Source organism: Perognathus longimembris, chromosome 25 (genome assembly GCF_023159225.1).
Source record: "Perognathus longimembris pacificus isolate PPM17 chromosome 25, ASM2315922v1, whole genome shotgun sequence".
Lineage (NCBI taxonomy): Eukaryota > Metazoa > Chordata > Mammalia > Rodentia > Heteromyidae > Perognathus > Perognathus longimembris.
Genome location: NC_063185.1, coordinates 10,857,441 through 10,875,184, shown reverse-complemented (window position 1 = coordinate 10,875,184; position 17,744 = coordinate 10,857,441). Strand labels below are relative to the sequence as shown.

At 43.9% G+C, this 17,744-nt stretch overlaps 1 non-coding gene across 1 annotated transcript; it reads right to left on the bottom strand.

Annotated features, from left to right (window-relative positions):
- Window positions 1–16,623: 16,623 nt before the first annotated feature.
- Window positions 16,624–16,727, bottom strand: LOC125342247. The gene has a single exon (XR_007209185.1). It is a non-coding gene; the product is annotated as a U6 spliceosomal RNA (small nuclear RNA).
- Between the last annotated feature and the right edge of the window lie 1,017 nt (window positions 16,728–17,744).

Genomic DNA, 17,744 nt, shown 5'->3' with positions numbered 1-17,744 from the left:
CCACTTCGTCTCAGTTTTTCTTCTTATTTTTCCTCACAGCTAGCAGGCTCTACCACCTTAGCCACAGCTCAACTTCTGTCTGCTTTTTGTTTTTGAGTTGTTGTGGTGGTTAAATAGGAGATAAGAGTCCCAGGAGTAGTCAAGGCACAACAGAGACTTGAAATGTGAGGATGGTGGTTTGAAGACAACCGGGGCAGGAAAGTCCATGAGACTCTTATCTCCAGTTAACCACCAAGAGGCAGGAAGTAGTAGAGCTCTAGCCATGAGCAAAACACAGCAAGTTCAAGCCCACAACTGGCACACGCGAAAACCGGTCTCATGGACTTTCCTGTCCAGGCTGGCTTTGAACCACTATCCTCAGATTTCACCCACCATGATTATCTTGGATAACAGGCATGAGTCTCAATATTAAAATCTTTAATTGGCTCTCGTTTGCCTTTTCTTAAAATTTACAGTTCTGGTTATTGTTTTGCTGTTCTTGACAGTGCAAGTTTTATAACTTGTTATTAAAGGCCTTGCGATAGTCCCTGAACTTCTTTTCTTTCTCTCTCCCTGATTCTCTCTGTCTCTCTGTCTCTGTCCCTGCCTCTGTCTCTGTCTCTCTGTCAGTCTGTCTCTCTCTCTCTTTCTCTCTCTCTCTCTCTCACTCTCTCGGCATGGTTCGTCTCCGTTTTTCTTTTCTTTTTTCCACACAGATAACAGGCTCTACCACCTTAGCCACAAGTCAACTTCTCTCTGTTTTTTTTTTGTTTTTTTTTTTTTGGTTTTGGTTTTTTTTGGCCAGTCCTCGGCCGTGAACTCAGGGCCTGAGCACTGTCCCTGGCTTCTTTTTTTCTCAAGGCTAGCACTCTGCCACTTGAGCCACAGCACCACTTCTGGCCATTTTCTGTATGTGCGGTGCTGAGGAATTGAACCCAGGGCCTCATGTATACGAGGCAAGCACTCTTGCCACTAGGCCATATTCCCAGCCCCCTGTCTGTTTTTTGTTTGTTTGTTTTTGAGGGGTTTTTGGTGGTTAATAGGAGATAAGAGTCCTAGGAGTAGTCAAGGGACTATATAGAGGTTTGAACTCTGAGGATCATGGTTCAAAGCCAGCCTGGGCAGGAAAATCCATGAGACTCTTATCTCCAGTTAACCACCAAAAGACAGGAATTAGCAGAGCTCTAGCCATGAACAAAGCACCTCAAGGTTAAACCAGATGCCTGAATACACACACACTAAAACAAGTCTCATGGACTTTTCTGCCCAGGCTGGCTTTGATCGATGATCCTCAGATTTCAGTGACCGCAGCAGGTAGGGTTACAGGTTTGAGCCAACATTTAAAAATTATTGCCTTGATTTTCTCTTTTTTTTTTTTTTGGGGGGGGGGGGGCAGTCCTGGGTCTTGGACTCAAGACCTGAGCACTGTCCCTGGCTTCTTTTTGCTCAAGGCTAGCACCCTGCCAGTTGAGCCACAGCGCCACTTCTGGCCATTTTCTGTATATGTGGTGCTGGGGAATCAAACCCAGGGCCTCGTGTATATGAGGCAGGCACTCTTGCCACTAGGCCATATCCCCATCCCCTGATTTTCTCTTCTTTCACCTTCCTTTTCATTTATGTATTTAATTTGCTATTGTTCATAGAGCTTTGCCACTTTTGCTCAGTTTTTCTTTTTTATTCTCTGAAAACTAGCTTGCTCTACAATTTCTTTCTTTATTTTCTCCCTTCCTTCTCTTTCGTTTCTTCTTTCTCTCTTTCCTTCCTTCCTGTCTTCATTCTTTTCTTTCTCTCTTTCTCTCTCTCCCTCCTTTGCTCTCTTTCTTTCTTTTCTTTTCTTTTCTTTTCTTTTTGGCCAGTCCTGGTGCTTGGATTCAGGGCCTGAGCTTTGTCCCTGGCTTCTTTTTGCTCAAAGCTAGCACTCTGCCACTTGAGCCACAGCGCCTCTTCTGGCCATTTTCTAGATATGTGGTGCTGGGGAATCGAACCCAGGGCCTCATGTATACGAGGGAAGCTCTCTTGCCACTAGGCCATATCCCCAGCCCCCTCTTTCTTTTCTTTCTTTCTCTCCTCTTTCTCTCTCCAATCCTTCCTTCCTTCCTTCATTCTCTCTCTCTCTCTCTCTCTCTCTCTATCTTTCTTTCTTTCTCTTTCTTTCTGGTGGTTAATGGGAGATAAGAGTCCATAAGATGCCAGGGGGACTACACAGTGTCCTAAAATCTGAGGATAGGGGGCTGGGGATATGGCCTAGTGGCAAGAGCGCCTGCCTCATATACATGAGGCCCTGGGTTCGATTCCCCAGCACCACATATACAGAAAATGGCCAGAAGGGGCGCTGTGGCTCAAGCGGCAGAGTGATGCCTTGAGCAAAAAGAAGCCAGGGACAGTGCTCAGGCCTTGAGTCCAAGCCCCAGGACTGGCCAAAAAAAAAAAACAAAAACAAAAAACAAAAATAAAATCTGAGGATAGTTGTTCAAAGCCAGCTTGGCAGGAAAGTCCATGACACTCTTATCTCCAGTTAACCACTGTTGTGCCAAGACGCAAGACCACCCCCAAGAAGACCACCGAGATTCAGACACTCCGAAATGCAAAAGCAAGGCAAGGCTTTATTTAACGAGCTGCCAACTCGGGCCTCGTCCTACCCACCGACACAGCGGAGGTTAGGAGGAAGCCCCGAGCTGTGATTACACAGGGCTTATAAAGGCAAAGAACAAGGTTACAACAATCAGCTGTGCAAGCAAGATTAGAACACAGGTACAAATCTGATTGGCTCAGGGTTCGATACTAAAATAGGGTTCACGTGGTGGGGCCTGACTTCAAAGTCTGGCACCTCATTTCCCCCTTTTTCTTTTTGGTACCTTGGAGCCAATCATGGCTCCATTCTGTCCATTTCAATGGCTTGCATGTCTAGGGGATGATATAGAGGTAAGGCATGGGCCAGTAGGGCCCAATGTAGTAACCAAAGGGCCTGTCACCATTTCTTACAAGAATAGTCTCTGTACCTCTGTTTTGCATGCCTCTAGTTTATCCTGCCTCATCTTCACAAAAACAACTCTGGTCCCTTGATTTTAAAGGGGGGCTGATGGGTGAAGATCATCCATCTTCTGTAACTTCTTCAGGCTGACTCAGGGGCGTAGACCTTACCTAGCCAGGGACCTATAACCTTAGTCTCAGTCTAACTTTCTTTTCTTGAGGCGAAGGCAAGGTGGCTGAGTTGGGTGCTTGGAGACCTCCCATGTTCCATCACGGTAGTTGTCATCCAGGGCAAAGGGGGTCAGCTGGCCTGGCGTGGAAGCAATGAACCCAAGTGGCGATGCCATCTAGGGTCCCTTCCACCGTGGTTAATCTGTTGATTGGGGGCATTGGCAAGCTGACAGGCCTTTAACAGATCTCAATAAGGACACAACACAATCTCAGATCTACAAGCTTTCTTTCCTAAACAGATGTATCAGCTTAAAATTCTCACTGCCAGTCAGGGCTTTGAGTAAATGCGGGGGGTGAGATTTTAATCTATCCTCTCATTTGACAAACTTACCCTTACTAACCACTATCACAGATGACTGGCAAATTCCTGCCCAGTAGACAGACATGGGCATTGGAAAGGCATGCTTATGAACTATTCTTCTAGGACTTCCCGGCTTTAACTTTTGAAAGGCCAACAGTAGTGACTCTAGGATCTGACACCATCTCTGCCATCCAAGCAGTGGCTTACTGCCTCTGGATGCTCCATCACTTTTGTCCCAGGAGGAGTGACTTTCGGCTTGGACTCAGGGCCTGAGTGCTGTCCCTCAGCTCTCCAGCTCAAGACTAGCACCGTACCACTTTTGAGCTCCACACTACTCCATTCCCAGCACTCTGCTGGCTGATTAGAGACAAGCCTCTCGCAGGGACCTTTCTTTGCCCGGGCTGGCTTCGAACCGCAGATTCAGATCAATGAGTCTTATAAGGGGCCACTTTACTCCAATTATAAGCAACAAGGTGGTCCACACAGAAGTAGTTTTTAAGCATGCTCTCTTACCTGGAACTTATTAAGGGTCAGTATTAGATCTTGACAAACTTGTAGGAATCACCTGTGCTTCTCTGTGGGCCTGCTGGAAACTGTTACAAAAAAACCTACAAAGAAGCTGGAATGGCAATTAAACATTTTGGTAGCCATAATTCTCCTTTTCTCACTTTGCAATAATTATTTAGGACAATTTTACTTCCAAATTTCTTCCAAAAGGCTACAAAAACAAAACAATTAATACAAAAGGAGGAAAACACACAGGCCTAAGAAAAGTTACGAGTTGGAGATCTCCCAAGCTGGCCCACAACCTCCTACAAGGGTGCAGAAGGAATGGACCCGAGTTGGCCCACAACCTCCTGTAAGAAGGAGTGGACCCGAGTTGGCCCACAACCTCCTGCAAGGGTGCAGAAGGAGTGGACCCAAGTTACGAGTTGGAGATCTCCCAAGTTGGCCCACAACCTCCTGCCAGGGTACGGGAGGAGTGGACCCAAGTTGGCCCACAACCTCCTGCCAGATAAGCAGAAGGAGCAGACCCAAGTACAAGGTGGGCGGGTTGAGTCTCGTTTAGGAGGTCCTCCTGGTCAGTTCCGGCCAAAAACCAAACTGACTCGCGCCCTACAAGCAAAAGCAAAACAGACAAATTACAGGACAAGACAAATGAACAGTGCTGTTTTCTTACCTTCGGAGTCTGGGATCTCGGGGTCTCTGGGGCTATCCCGGACGAAACCCCAAATGTTGTGCCAAGACGCAAGACCACCCCCAAGAAGACCACCGAGATTCAGACACTCCGAAATGCAAAAGCAAGGCAAGGCTTTATTTAATGAGCTGCCAACTCGGGCCTCGTCCTACCCACCGACACAGCGGAGGTTAGGAGGAAGCCCCGAGCTGTGATTACACAGGGCTTATAAAGGCAAAGAACAAGGTTACAACAATCAGCTGTGCAAGCAAGATTAGAACACAGGTACAAATCTGATTGGCTCAGGGTTCGATACTAAAATAGGGTTCACGTGGTGGGGCCTGACTTCAAAGTCTGGCACCTCACCACCAAAAGGCAGGAAGTATTAGAGCTCTAGCCATAGGCAAAACATAGCAAGTTGAAGCCCACCCCTGGCACACACCAAACCCGGTCTCATGGACTTTCCTGTCCAGGCTGGCTTTGAACCACTATCCTCAGATTTCACCCACCATGAGAATCTTGGATAACAGGTATGAGTGTCAATATTAAAATCTTTAATTGGCTCTCCTTTGCCTTTGTTTATTTCATTTACAGTTCTGATTATTTTATTGTTGTTGACAGTACAGGTTTTTGACTTGTTATTGAGGGCCTTGCCATAGTCACTGAACTTCTTCTCCTCCTCCTCCTCCTCCTCCTCTTCCTCCTCCTCCTCCTCCTTCTTCTTTTTCTTCTTCCTCCTCTTATTCTTCTTCTCCTCCTCCTCTTCCTCCTCCTCCTCCTCCTCCTCCCCCCCCCCCCATCCTCTTCCTCTTCCTCCTCCTCCTCCTCCTCCTCCTCCTCCTCCTCCCCTCCCCCCATCCTCTTCCTCTTCCTCCTCCTCCTCCTCCTCCTCCTCCTTCTTCTTCTTATTCCCTTTGTCTCTTTCTGTCTTTGTCTGCCTCTGTCTCTGTCTCTGTCTCTATCTGTCTCTCCCTCTCTCTCTCTCTCTCTCTCTCTCTCTCTCTCTCTCTCTCATTAGAGCAAGCTTCACACCTTGAGCCACAGCTCAACTTCTGCTTTTTGTTTTTGTGGAAGTTCTAGACTTGAACTCAGGGCATGGCTATTTCGTCTCAGTTTTTCTTCTCTTTTTTCTTCACATCTAGCAGGCTCTACCACCTTAGCCACAGCTCAACTTCTGTCTGCTTTTTGTTTCTGAGTTTTTTGTGGTGGTTAAATAGGAGATAAGAGTCCCAGGAGTATTCAAGGCACTACAGAGACTTGAAATGTGAGGATCGTGGTTTGAAGCCAGCCTGGGCAGGAAAGTCCATGAGACTCTCATCTCCAGTTAACCACCAAGAGGCAGGAAGTAGTAGAGCTCTAGCCATGAGCAAAACACAGCAAGTTCAAGCCAACCCTTGGCACACACAAAAACCAGTCTCATGGACTATCCTGCCCAGGCTGGAGTTGAACCACCATCCTCAGGTTTCACCCACCATGAGCATCTTAGATAACAGATATGAGTCTCAATATTGAAATCTTTGATTGCCTCTCCTTTGCCTTTTTTTCCCATTAATGGTTCTGGTTATTTTCCTGTTGTTGTTGACAGTGCAGGTATTATGACTCTACAATTTGACCATAGACCAATTTCTTTCTTTATTTATTTTCTCCCTTCCTTCTCTTTCTTTTCTTCTTTCTCTCTTTCCTTCCTTCCTGTCTTTCTTTCTTTTCTTTCTCTCTCTTTCTCTCTCTCCCTCCCTTCCTCTCTTTCTTTCTCTCTTTCTCTCTCCCTTCCTTCCTTCCTTCCTTCCTTTCTTTCTCTTTCTGTCTGTCTGTCTCTCTCTCTCTCTTTCTTTCTCTTTCTTTCTGGTGCTTAATATGAGCTAAGAGTCCATGGTATGCCAGGGGACTACACAGTATCCTAAAATCTGAGGATAGGGATTCAAAGCCAGCTTGGCAGGAAAGTCCATGAGACTCTTATCTCCAGCTAACCACCAAGAGGCAGGAAGTATTAGAGCTCTAGCCATAAGCAAAACATAGCAAGTTGAAGCCCACCCCTGGAACACACGAAACCCGGTCTCATGAACTTTCCTGCCCAGGCTGGTTTTGAACCACTATCTTCAGATTATACCCACCATGAGAATCTTGGATAACAGGGATGAGTCTCAATATTAAAATATTTAATTGGCTCTCCTTTACCTTTGTTTTTTTCATTTACGGTTCTGGTTATTTTGTTGTTGTTGACAGTACAAGTTTTATGACTTGCTTTTGAAGGCCTTGCCATAGTCGCTGAACTACTTCTCCTCCTTCTCCTTCTTCTTCTTCTTTGTCCTCTTATTCTCCTCCTCCTCCTCCTCCTCCTCCTCCTCCTCCTCCTCCTCCTCCTCCTCCTCCTCCTCCTCCTTCTTCTTCTCCTCCTTCTTCTTCTTATTCCCTCTGTCTCTGTCTCTCTGTGTTTGTATTTCTCTCTGTCCTTGTCTCTCTGGCTCTGTCACTCTCTATCTCTCTCTCCCCTCTCTCTCTCTCTCTCTCTCTCTCTCTCTCTCTCTCTCTCTCATTAGAGCAAGCTTCACACCTTCAGCCACAGCTCAACTTCTGCTTTTTTGTTTTTGTGGAAGTTTTAGACTTGAACATAGGGCATGGCCACTTCATCTCAGTTTTTCTTCTCTTTTTTCCTCACAGCTAGCAGGCTCTACCACCTTAGTCACAGCTCAACTTCTGTCTGCTTTTTTTATTTTTTAGTTGTTGTGGTGGTTAAATAGGAGATAAGAGTCCCAGGAGTATTCAAGGCACTACAGAGACTTGAAATGTGAGGATCGTGGTTTGAAGCCAGCCTGGGCAGGAAAGTCCATGAGACTCTTATCTCCATTTAACCAAGAGGCAGGAGGTAGTAGAGCTCTAGCCATGAGCAAAACACAGCAAGTTCAAGCCAATCCTTGGCACACACAAAAACCAGTCTCATGGACTATCCTGCCCAGGCTGGAGTTGAACCACCGTCCTCAGATTTTACCCACCATGAGCATCTTGGATAACAGGTATGAGTCTCAATATTAAAATCTTTAATTGGCTCTCCTTTGCCTTTTTTTTCCATTTACGGTTCTGGTTATTTTCTTGTTGTTGTTGACAGTGCAGGTATTATGACTTATTAAAGCCCTTGCCATAGTCCCTGAATTTCTTCTCTCTCTCTCTCTCTCTCTCTCTCTCTCTCTCTCTCTCTCTCTCTCTCTCTCTCTCTCTCTCTCTCATTAGAGCAAGCTTCACGCCTTGAGCCATAGCTCAATTTCTGCTTTTTTGTTTTGGTGGAAGTAATAGAATTGAACTCAGGGCATGGCCACTTTGTCTCAGTTTTTCTTTTCTTTTTTCCTCACAGCTAGCAGGCTCTACTACCTTAGCCAGAGCTCAACTTCTGTCTGTTTTTCGTTTGTTTGTTTTTGAAGGTTTTTTGGAGATTAATAGGAGATAAGAGTCCTAGGAGTAGTCAAGGCACTACAGAGAGGTTTGAAATCTGAGGATCATGGTTCAAAGCCAGCCTGGGCCAGAATATCCATGAAACTCTTCTCTCCAGTTAACCACCAATAGGCTAAAAGTAGGAGAGCTCTAACCATGAACTAAACACCTCAAGGTTAAGCCATATGAGTGAACACACACACTAAATCAAGTCTCATGGACTTTCCTGCCCAGGCTGGCTTTGAACCCTGTTCCTGAGATTTCAGAGGCCTGAAGAGGTAGGGATACAGGCTTGAGTCAACATTTAAAAATTTTTACCTTGATCTTCTCATCTTTCACCTTCCTTTTCATTTATTTATTTAAATTGCTATTGTTCATACAGCTTTTCCACTTTTGCTGTTTTTCTTTCTAATTCTATGAAAACTAGCTTGCTCTACAATTGGGCCAAAGACCAATTTCTTTATTTCCTCCATTTCTTCTTTCTTTTCTTCTTGTCTCTTTCCTTCCTTCCTGTCTTTCTTTCTTTTCTCTTTCTTTTCTTTCTGTCTTTTTTCTCTCTTTCTCGCTCTCCCTCCCTTCCTGTCTTTCTTCTCTTTCTCTTCTTTCTTCTTTCTTTCTTTCTTTCTTTCTTTCTTTCTTTCTTTCTTTCTTTCTTTCTTTCTTCCTTTCTGTCTGTCTGTCTGTCTTTCTCTTTCTTTCTGGTGGTTAATAGGAGATAAGTGTCCAGGACATGCCAAGGGGACCACGTAGTGTCCCATAATCTGAGGATTGTGGTTCAAAGCAAGCCTGGGCAGGAAAGTCCATGAGACTCTTATCTCCAGTTAACCACCAAGAGGCAGGAAGTAGTAGAGCTCTAGCCATGAACAAAACACAGCAAGGTCAAGCCCACCCCTGTCACACAGGAAAACTGGTCTCATGGACTTTCCTGTCCAGGCTGGATTTGAACCACGATCCTCAGATTTCACCCACCATGAGCATCTTGGATAACAGGTATGAGCCTCAATATTAAAATTTTTAATTGGCTCTCCTTTGCCTTAGCTTTTTTCATTTACAGTTTTGTTTATTATTTTGTTGTTCACAGTGCAGGTTTTATGACTTTTTATTAAAGGCCTTGCCATAGTCCCTGAACAATGACAACTTCTTCTTCTTCTCCTACTGTTCTTCTTCCTCCTCCTCCTCCTCCTCCTCCTCCTCCTCCTCCTCCTCCTCCTCCTCCTCCTCCTCCTCCTCCTCCTCCCCCTCTCCTCCTCCTCCTTCTTCTTCTTCTCCTCCTTCTTCTTCTTCTTCTTCTTCGTCCTCCTCTCTCTGTCTCTGTCTCTCACTGTCTATCTCTGTCTTTCTGTCTCTGTGTCTCTGTCGCTGTCTCTCTTTGTCTCTTTCTCTGTCTCTCTCTCCCACTAAAGCAAGCTTCACACCTTGAGCCACAGCTCAACTTCAGCATTTTTGGTTTTGTGGAAGTTCTAGAACTTGAACTCAGGGCATGTCCTCTTTGTCTCAGTTTTTCTTTTCTTTTTTCCTCACAGTTAGCAGGCTCTACTACCTTAGCCACAGCTAAACTTCTGTTTTTTTTTGTTTGTTTGTTTGTTTTTAAGGGGTGTTTTCTTTGGTGGTTAATAGGAGATAAGAGTCCTAGGAATAGTCTAGGCACTACAGAGAGGTTTGAAATCTGAGGATTATGGTTCAAAGCCAGCCTGGGCAGGAGAGTCCATGAAACTCTTATGTCCAGGTAACCACCAATACGCAGGAAGTAGCAGAGCTCTAGCCATGGGCAAAACACCTCCAAGTTAAGCTGGAATACTGAACACACCAAAACAAGTCTCATGGACTTTCCTGCCCAGACTGGCTTTGAACCCTGATCCTTAGATTTCACTGACCTGAGCAGGCAGGGTTACAGGCTTGAGCCAACATTTAAAAATCTTTACCTGGGTCTTCTCTTCTTTCACCTTCCTTTCCAATTATTGTGTTTTGGGGTTTGTTTTTTGTTTTTGTTCTTTGCCTATTCATAGAGCCTTGCCCATTTCATTCAGTTTTTCTTTTTATTGTCTGAAAACTATCTTGCTCTACAACTTGGGCCACAGATTAATTACTGACCTATCTTTTTCTCCTAGAACACAGGTACTGGTCACTCACTTTTGTTTTACTACATTTATTCTTGGTGGTGTTTGTAAGGGCTTGAAATTAGGGCCTTGTGAGTGTCCCTGAGAGTCCCCCCCCACCCCGCACCGGCCCATCATGGCAGGCACACTCTACTACCTGAACCACAGCTCAAATTCCATCTTTTTCTCTTCTCGGGGGTTAATAGGAGATAAGAGTCTGTATCATAAAATCTGAGAAGTGTCTTTCGAAGCCAGCCTAGGCAAGAAAGTCCATGAGACTCTTACCTCCAATTAACCACCAATAGGCAGGAAGTAGCAGAGCTCTAGGAATGAGCAAAACAACACAAGTTCTAGCCCATCCCCGGAACTCAGCAAAACAAGTCTCATGGACTTTCCTGCCCAGGCTGGCTTCGAACTGCCATCCTCAGATTTCAGCTACTTGAGCCAGAAGGATTACAGGTTTGAGCCATAATTTACAAATTTTTAATTGGCTCCTCTCTTATTTCACCTTCCTTTTCTTCTATTTTGTTGTTCTTTTCTTCTTTTCTTCTTTAGTTCAGTTCCTCTGGCCTGATGTTAAAATATAGCCACTTAACCTCAGTTTTAGTTTGCATTTTTTTCAGTTTATAATACGAGACTCTACAACTTGAGCCACGGCTCCACTTCTGCTTGCTTTTCTCTCTCTTCCTTACTCTCTCTCTTTCTCTTTCCTTCCCTCTCTTCTTCTATTTCTTTCTCATTCTTTCCATCCTTCCTTCCTCTTTCTTTCTTCTTTCATTCTTTCTTTCTCTTTCTTTCTGGTGGGGAATTCGAATAAGAGTTCATGAAATGCCAAGGGGACTAAAAGTGTCCTAAAATCTGAGAATCATGGTTCAAAGCCAGCCTGGGCAGGAAAGTCCATGATTCTTATCTCCAGTTAACCACCAAGAGGCAGGAAGTAGCAGAGCTCTAGCCATGAGTAAAACACAGTAAGTTCAAGCTCACCCCTGGCACACACGAAACCCGTCTCATGGACTTTCCTGCCCAGGCTGGCTTTGAACCACTATCCTTGGATTTCACCCACCATGGGCATCTTGGATAACAGGTATGAGTCTCAATATTAAAATCTTTAATTGGCTCTCCTTTATTTTTGGTTACATTTACAGTTCTAGTTATTCTTTTGTTGTTGACAGTACAGGTTACAGGTTTTATGACTTGTTATGGAAGGCCTTGCCATAGTCCCTGTTCTTCTTCTTCTTCTTCTTCTTCTTCTTCTTCTTCTTCTTCTTCTTCTTTTTCTTCTTCTCTCTCTCTCTGTCTCTATCTCTCTTTCAATCTCTATCTATCTATCTATCTATCTATCTCTACCTCTATTTCTCTTTAGAGCAAGATTCACACCTTGAGCCACAGCTAAAATTCTGCTTTTTTGTTTGGAGAAGTTCTAGACCTTGAACTCAGGTCATAGCCACTTCATATGACTTTTTCTTTTGTTTTTTCCTTAGAGCTAGCAGGCTCTACTACCTTAGCGACAGCTCAACTTCTGTCTCTTTTTTGTTGCTTTTTTGTTTTCAGTTTTTGTGGTGATTAAAAAGGAGATAAGAGTCCCAGGAATAGTCAAGGCACTACAGAGAGGTTTGAAATCTGAGGATCATGGTTCAAAGCCAGCCTGGGTAGGAATGCCCATGAGACTCTTATCTCCAGTTAACCACCAAGAGGCAGAAAGTAGTAGAGCTCTAGTGATGAACTAAACAGTTCAGGGTTAAGCCAGATGATTGAATACACACACACTAAAACAAGTCTCATGGACTTTCCTGCCCAGGCTGGCTTTGATCAATGATCCTCAGATTTCAGTGACCTGAGCAGGTAGGGTTACAGGTTTGAGCCAACATTTAGAAATCATTACCTCGATTTTCTCTTCTTTCACCTTCCTTTTCATTTATTTCGTTAATTTGCTATTGTTGATAGAGCTTTGCCACTTTTGCTCAGTTTTTCTTTTTTATTCTCTGAAAACTAGCTTGCTCTACAATTTGGCCATAGACCAATTTCTTTCTTTATTTTCTCTTTCCTTCTCTTTCTTTTCTTCTTTTTCTCTTTCCTTTCTTCCTGTCTTTCTTTTCCTTCTCTCTGTCTCTCTCTTTGTCATTCTCTCTCCCTTCCTTCCTTCCTTGCTTTCTCTCTCTTTTTTCTTTGTTTCTATCTTTGTTTCTTCTTTCTTTCTTTCTTTATTTCTTTCTCGTGGTGAATAGGAGATAAGAGTCCATGAGATGCCAAGGGGATTACACAGTGTCCCAAATTCTGAGGATTTTGGTTCAAAGCCACCCTGGGCAGGAAAGTCCATGAGACTCTTATCTCCAGTTAACCACCAAGAGGCAGGAAGTAGTAGAGATCTAGCCATGAGCAAAACACAGCAAGTTCAAGCCCACCCCTGGCACACATGAAAACCAGTCTCATGGACTTTCCTGCCCAGGCTGGCTTTGAACCACGATCCTCAGATTTCACCCACCGTGAGCATCTTAGATAACAGGCATGATTCTCAATATTAAAATCTTTAAATAGCTCTCTTTTGCCTTTTTTAAAATTACATTTCTGATTATTGTTTTGTTGTTGTTGTCTGTGCAGGTTTTATGACTTGTTATTAAAGGCCTTGCCAGAACTTCTTTTATGTCTCTCTCTCTCTCTCTCTCTCTCTCTCTCTCTCGCTCTCTCTCTCTCTCATTACAGTAAGCTTCACACCTTGAGCCACAGCTCAACTTCTGCTTTTTTGTTTTTGTGGAAGTTCTAGAACTCAGGGCATGGCCACTTTGTCTTAGTTTTTCTTTATTTTTTTTTCTTGTGGTAGCAGGCTCTACTACCTTATCCACAGCTAAACTTCTGTCTCTTTTTTGTTTGTTTGTTTTTGAGGGTTTGTTTTTTTGTAGTTAATAGGAGATAAGAGTCCTAGGAGTAGTCAATGTACTACAGAGAGGTTTGAAATCTGAGGATTATGGTTCAAAGCCAGCCTGGGCAGGAAAGTACATGAGACTCTTATCTCCAGTTAACCACCAACAGGAAGGAAGTAGCAGTGCTCTAGCCATGAACTAAACACCTCAAGATTAACCCAGATGGTTGAACACACACACTAAAACAAGTCTCATGAACTTCCCTACCCAGGCTGGCTTTGAACCCTGACCCTTAGATTTCATTAACCTAAGCAGGTACCGTTACAGGTATGAGCCAACATTTAAAAATGTTTACCTGGCTCTTCTCTTCTATCACCTTCCTTTTCATTCATTCATTTATTTTGCTATTGTTATAGAGCTTTGCCACTTTTGCTCAGTTTTTCTTTTTTTCTCTGAAAACTAGATTACTCTACAACTGCGCCACATATAAATTTCTTTTTTCTTTCTTTCCTACCTTAAATCCTTTCTTTGTTTATTTGTTTGTTTTTGTTGCCATTCCTGGGGCATGGACTCAGGGCCTGAGCACTGTCCCTGGCTTCTTTTTGCTCAAGGCTAGCACTCTACTTCTTGAGCCACAGTGCCACTTCTGGCTTTTTTCTATATATGTGGTGCTGAGGAATCGAACTCAGGGTTTCATGTATATGAGGCAGGCACTTTACCACTAGGCCCTATTCCCAGCCCACATCCTTTCTTCTTTCTCTTGTTTTCCTTTCTTTTTCTTTCTCCTCCCTCCTTCCCCCTTCCCTCCCTACCTCTCTCTCTCTTCTGCCATTCTTCCTTTCTTTTCTTTTCTTTTCTTTCTTTCTGGTGGTTAATAGGAGATAAGAATCCATGGGTACTACACAGTGTCCTAAAATCTGAGGCTTGTGGTTAGAAGCCAGCCTGGGCAGGAACATCCTGGAGACTCATCTCAATTAACCACCAACAGGCAGAGAGTAGTAGAGCCTAGCCTTGAGCAAAACCTTACAAGTTCAAACCCACCCCTTGAACACATGAAACCAAGTCTCATGGACTTTCCTGCCCAGGCTGGCTTCGAACCGTGACCCTCAGATTTCACCTTCCATGAGCAGCTTAGATTACAGGTGCAAGTATCTATTTTTAAAACCGAAATTGGCTCTTTTTTGCCTTTTCTTTTATTGTGCTTGTTATAGCAGGTTTTATGGCTTGTTATTGAAGACTTGGCCACTCTCCTCTAAGTTCTCTTTTTTCTTTGCCTTTTTACAGCAGGCCTCACACCTTAAGTCACCATTCAACTTATATTTTGGTTTTGGTTTTTGGTGGAAGTTCTAAGGCTTGAACTCAGGGCAGAGCCACTTTGTCTAGTTTTTTGTTTGTTTTTTCTTTCTTCCTACCTAGCAGGCGCTACCACTTGAGCCACAGGTCAATTTCTGTCTTGTTTTGGTTTTTTTTGGTGGTTAATAGGAGATAAGAGTTCCATGCATACTCAAGGGCACTACAGAGAGCCTTGAAATCTGTGGATTGCGGATCGAAGCAAGCCTGGGCAGGAAAGTCCATGAGCCTCTTATCTCCAACTAACCACCCACAGACAGAAGGTAGCAGAGCTCTAGCAGTAAGCAAAACACCTGAAGTTCAAGCCCATCCCTGGCACACACAAAATACTAGTCCCATGGACTTTCCTGCACAGGCTGGCTTGGAACCGCCATCCTCAGATTTTACCCACCATGAGGTTACAGGTGTAAGTTTCTATTTTAAAAACTTCAATTGGTTCTTCTTTGTCATTCTTTTCATGTATTATTTTTCTTGGTGCTTTTTGGTCTTGTTGTTGTTAGTGCAGGTTTTATGGCTTGTTATTAAAGGCCTGTCCACTCTCCCCAAAGTTCTTTTTTGTTTCTTCCTCTCTGTCTCTCTCATTAGAGCTGGCTTCACATGTTGAACCACATCTCAACTTCTGTTTCTTGTTTAGTTTTTTTGGTGTGTAATATGAGTTAAGAGTCCCATGAGTTAGACAAGGGCACTGCAACGAGGCTTGAAAACTGAGGACTGTGGTTCGAAGCCAGCCTGGGCAGGAAAATCCATGAGACTCTCATCTCCAAATAACCACCAGTAGAAAGTAGTAGAACTCTAGCCTTGAGCAAAACACCTCAAGTTTAACCTCTAAAATAAGGTTCAAGGACTTTCCTGCCCAGGCTGACTTCGAACTAAGATCCTTAGATTTCAGTGACCTGAACACCCAGCATTACAGGTGTGAGCCAACATTTAAAAATCTTTACCTGGCTCTTCTCTTCCTTCATCTTCCTTTTTAATTAATTTATTGTCCCTCTTTTTGTTTAGGGCCTAACTACTCATTTTTTTCCTGTCCAAACTAGCTTGTGCTATAACTTGGGCCACAGCTCAGCTTCTGCCATTTTTTTTTTTTTGTTAGTAGGATGTAAGAGTCCCATTAGTAATCAAGGGAACTTCAGAGAGGCCTGAAAAGTGAGGATCATGGTTCAAAGCCAGCCTGGGCAGAAAAGTTCATGACACTCTTATCTCCAATTAACCACCTAGAGGCAGGACGTAGTAGAGCTCTAGCTATGAACAAAACACTTCAATGTCAAGCCCACCTCTGACACACATGAAAACAAGTCTCATGGACTTTCCTGCCCAGGCTGCCTTCCAACTGCGATCCATAGATTTCAGTGACCGGCAGCAGCTTGCATTACAGGTATGAGGCTAGATTTTAAAACATTTAATTGGATCTTCTCTTCTTTTTACCATTTATGTATTTACTTACTTAAGTGTAGATTCTCCAGTTTATATTTAGGGCCTGGCCAGTCTTGCTGAAGGGGTGTGTGTGTGTGTGTGTGTGTGTGTGTGTGTGTGTGTGTTAGCAGATAAGAGTCCTATGTTAGGCTATGCTACCACAGGGTCCTGAATTGTGCTGATCTTGATTAAATGTCAGCTGGTAGGAAAAGTCCATGAGACTCTCATCCAATTAACCTCCAAGAGACCAGAAGTGGTAGAGAGCCACCTTTGAGCAGAAAGCTCTAGTTCAATCCCTGAATTCATAACCCAGATCTGCACACACACACGCACACACACACACAATCACAAATGTGAAGTGGGCTTTCCTGTCCTGGATGGCTTTGAAAAGTGATCCTCAATTCCAGTCCTTTGAGTAGCTAAAATTACAATTGTGAACTGTACAAAAAATGTACCGACTGCCTTACATATGAAACTAACCTCTGTATATCACTTTGACAATAATTATTCAGAAATAAAAAGAATTACAAGTGTTAGCCACCAGCATTTTGTTCATTTTATCATTCATTCATTTCTTTATTGTCAAAGTGATGTACAGAGGGATTACAGTTTCACATGTAAGGCAGTGAGTACATTTCTTATCAAACTTATGACCTCCTCCCTAATTTTCCTCCCTCCTCCCATTCCTAATTCTCCCCCCCATAAGTTGTACAGTTGGATTACAACATATAGTTTTATAAGTATTGCTGTTGCATTGGTTCACATTTTACCCTTTGTCTCTCCATTTTCATGTTCTCTTTCCCTTCCCTAGTTCCAATAAACTTAAGAAATATGGAAGGCTTCACGAACTTGTGTGTCATCCTTGCACAGGGGCCATGCAAATCTCTGTATCGTTCCAATTTTAGTATAGGTGCTGCTGAAGCGAGCACATCATTTTGTTTCAATTGACTCTTAGTGCTTCTCTTCCACTCTGATTTTTACTTATTTATGTTTTGAGTGGTCTTAGTGCTAGATCTGTGTGTTTTTTCCTTAGCTTGTTTGGTTGTTGTTGTTGTTGTTTTTTAAGCTTGGCTGGGCTGTACCACTTCAGCTACCACAACTACACTTGTGGATTTTTGCTGATTAGTGGGTGGGAGGTAAGAGGCTCCTGGATGTCCTGCCCAGGCTGCCTTTGAATCACAATCCTCCAATTTCTGGATACTGTGTAGTGCCCTTGGCTTCTCCTAGGACTCTTATGTTCTATTATCCACCCAAACCGGGGAGGTGTGGAGGGAAGGGAGAGGCAGAAGTTGATCTGTGGCTCAAGTAGTTGAGCCTGCTAACCATGAATTTAAAAAAAAAACTTGCAAGTCCAGTTTTGGCACCAGTTGTACACCCTTCTTGATGTATGAAAAATAAAACAAAAAACCCAAAACATTTGGGCAATGACCAGGTGATTCCTGAACTCATCTCCCATAGGCTTTTTACGAGGCGAGCACTTTACCACTAGGCCATATTCCTAGCTCTCCCATAGGTTTTTTAGATATAGGTGGTCAGGGGCTGGGGATATGGCCTAGTGGCAAGAGAACTTGCCTCGTATACATGAGGCCCTGGGTTCGATTCCCCAGCACCACATATACAGAAAACGGCCAGAAGTGGCGCTGTGGCTCAAGTGGGGCTCAAGTGGCAGAGTGCTAGCCTTGAGCAAAAGGAAGCCAGGGACAGTGCTCAGACCCCGAGTCCAAGGCCCAGGACTGGCCAAAAAAAAAAAAAAAAGATATAGGTGGTCATTTGTGTCAGCTGAGGAGAGATTAAAGAGCAAGCTTTATGGGCAAGTTACGTGGGATTCAGCACTCAGGAGCCATTGGCAATGCAGAGCCGAGGAGGACTGCGACATTACCTGAGAAGGATCCACTGACACCATATCTAAAGGTGAGTGCCGGGCTCAGGTGCCTCACACCTGTAAT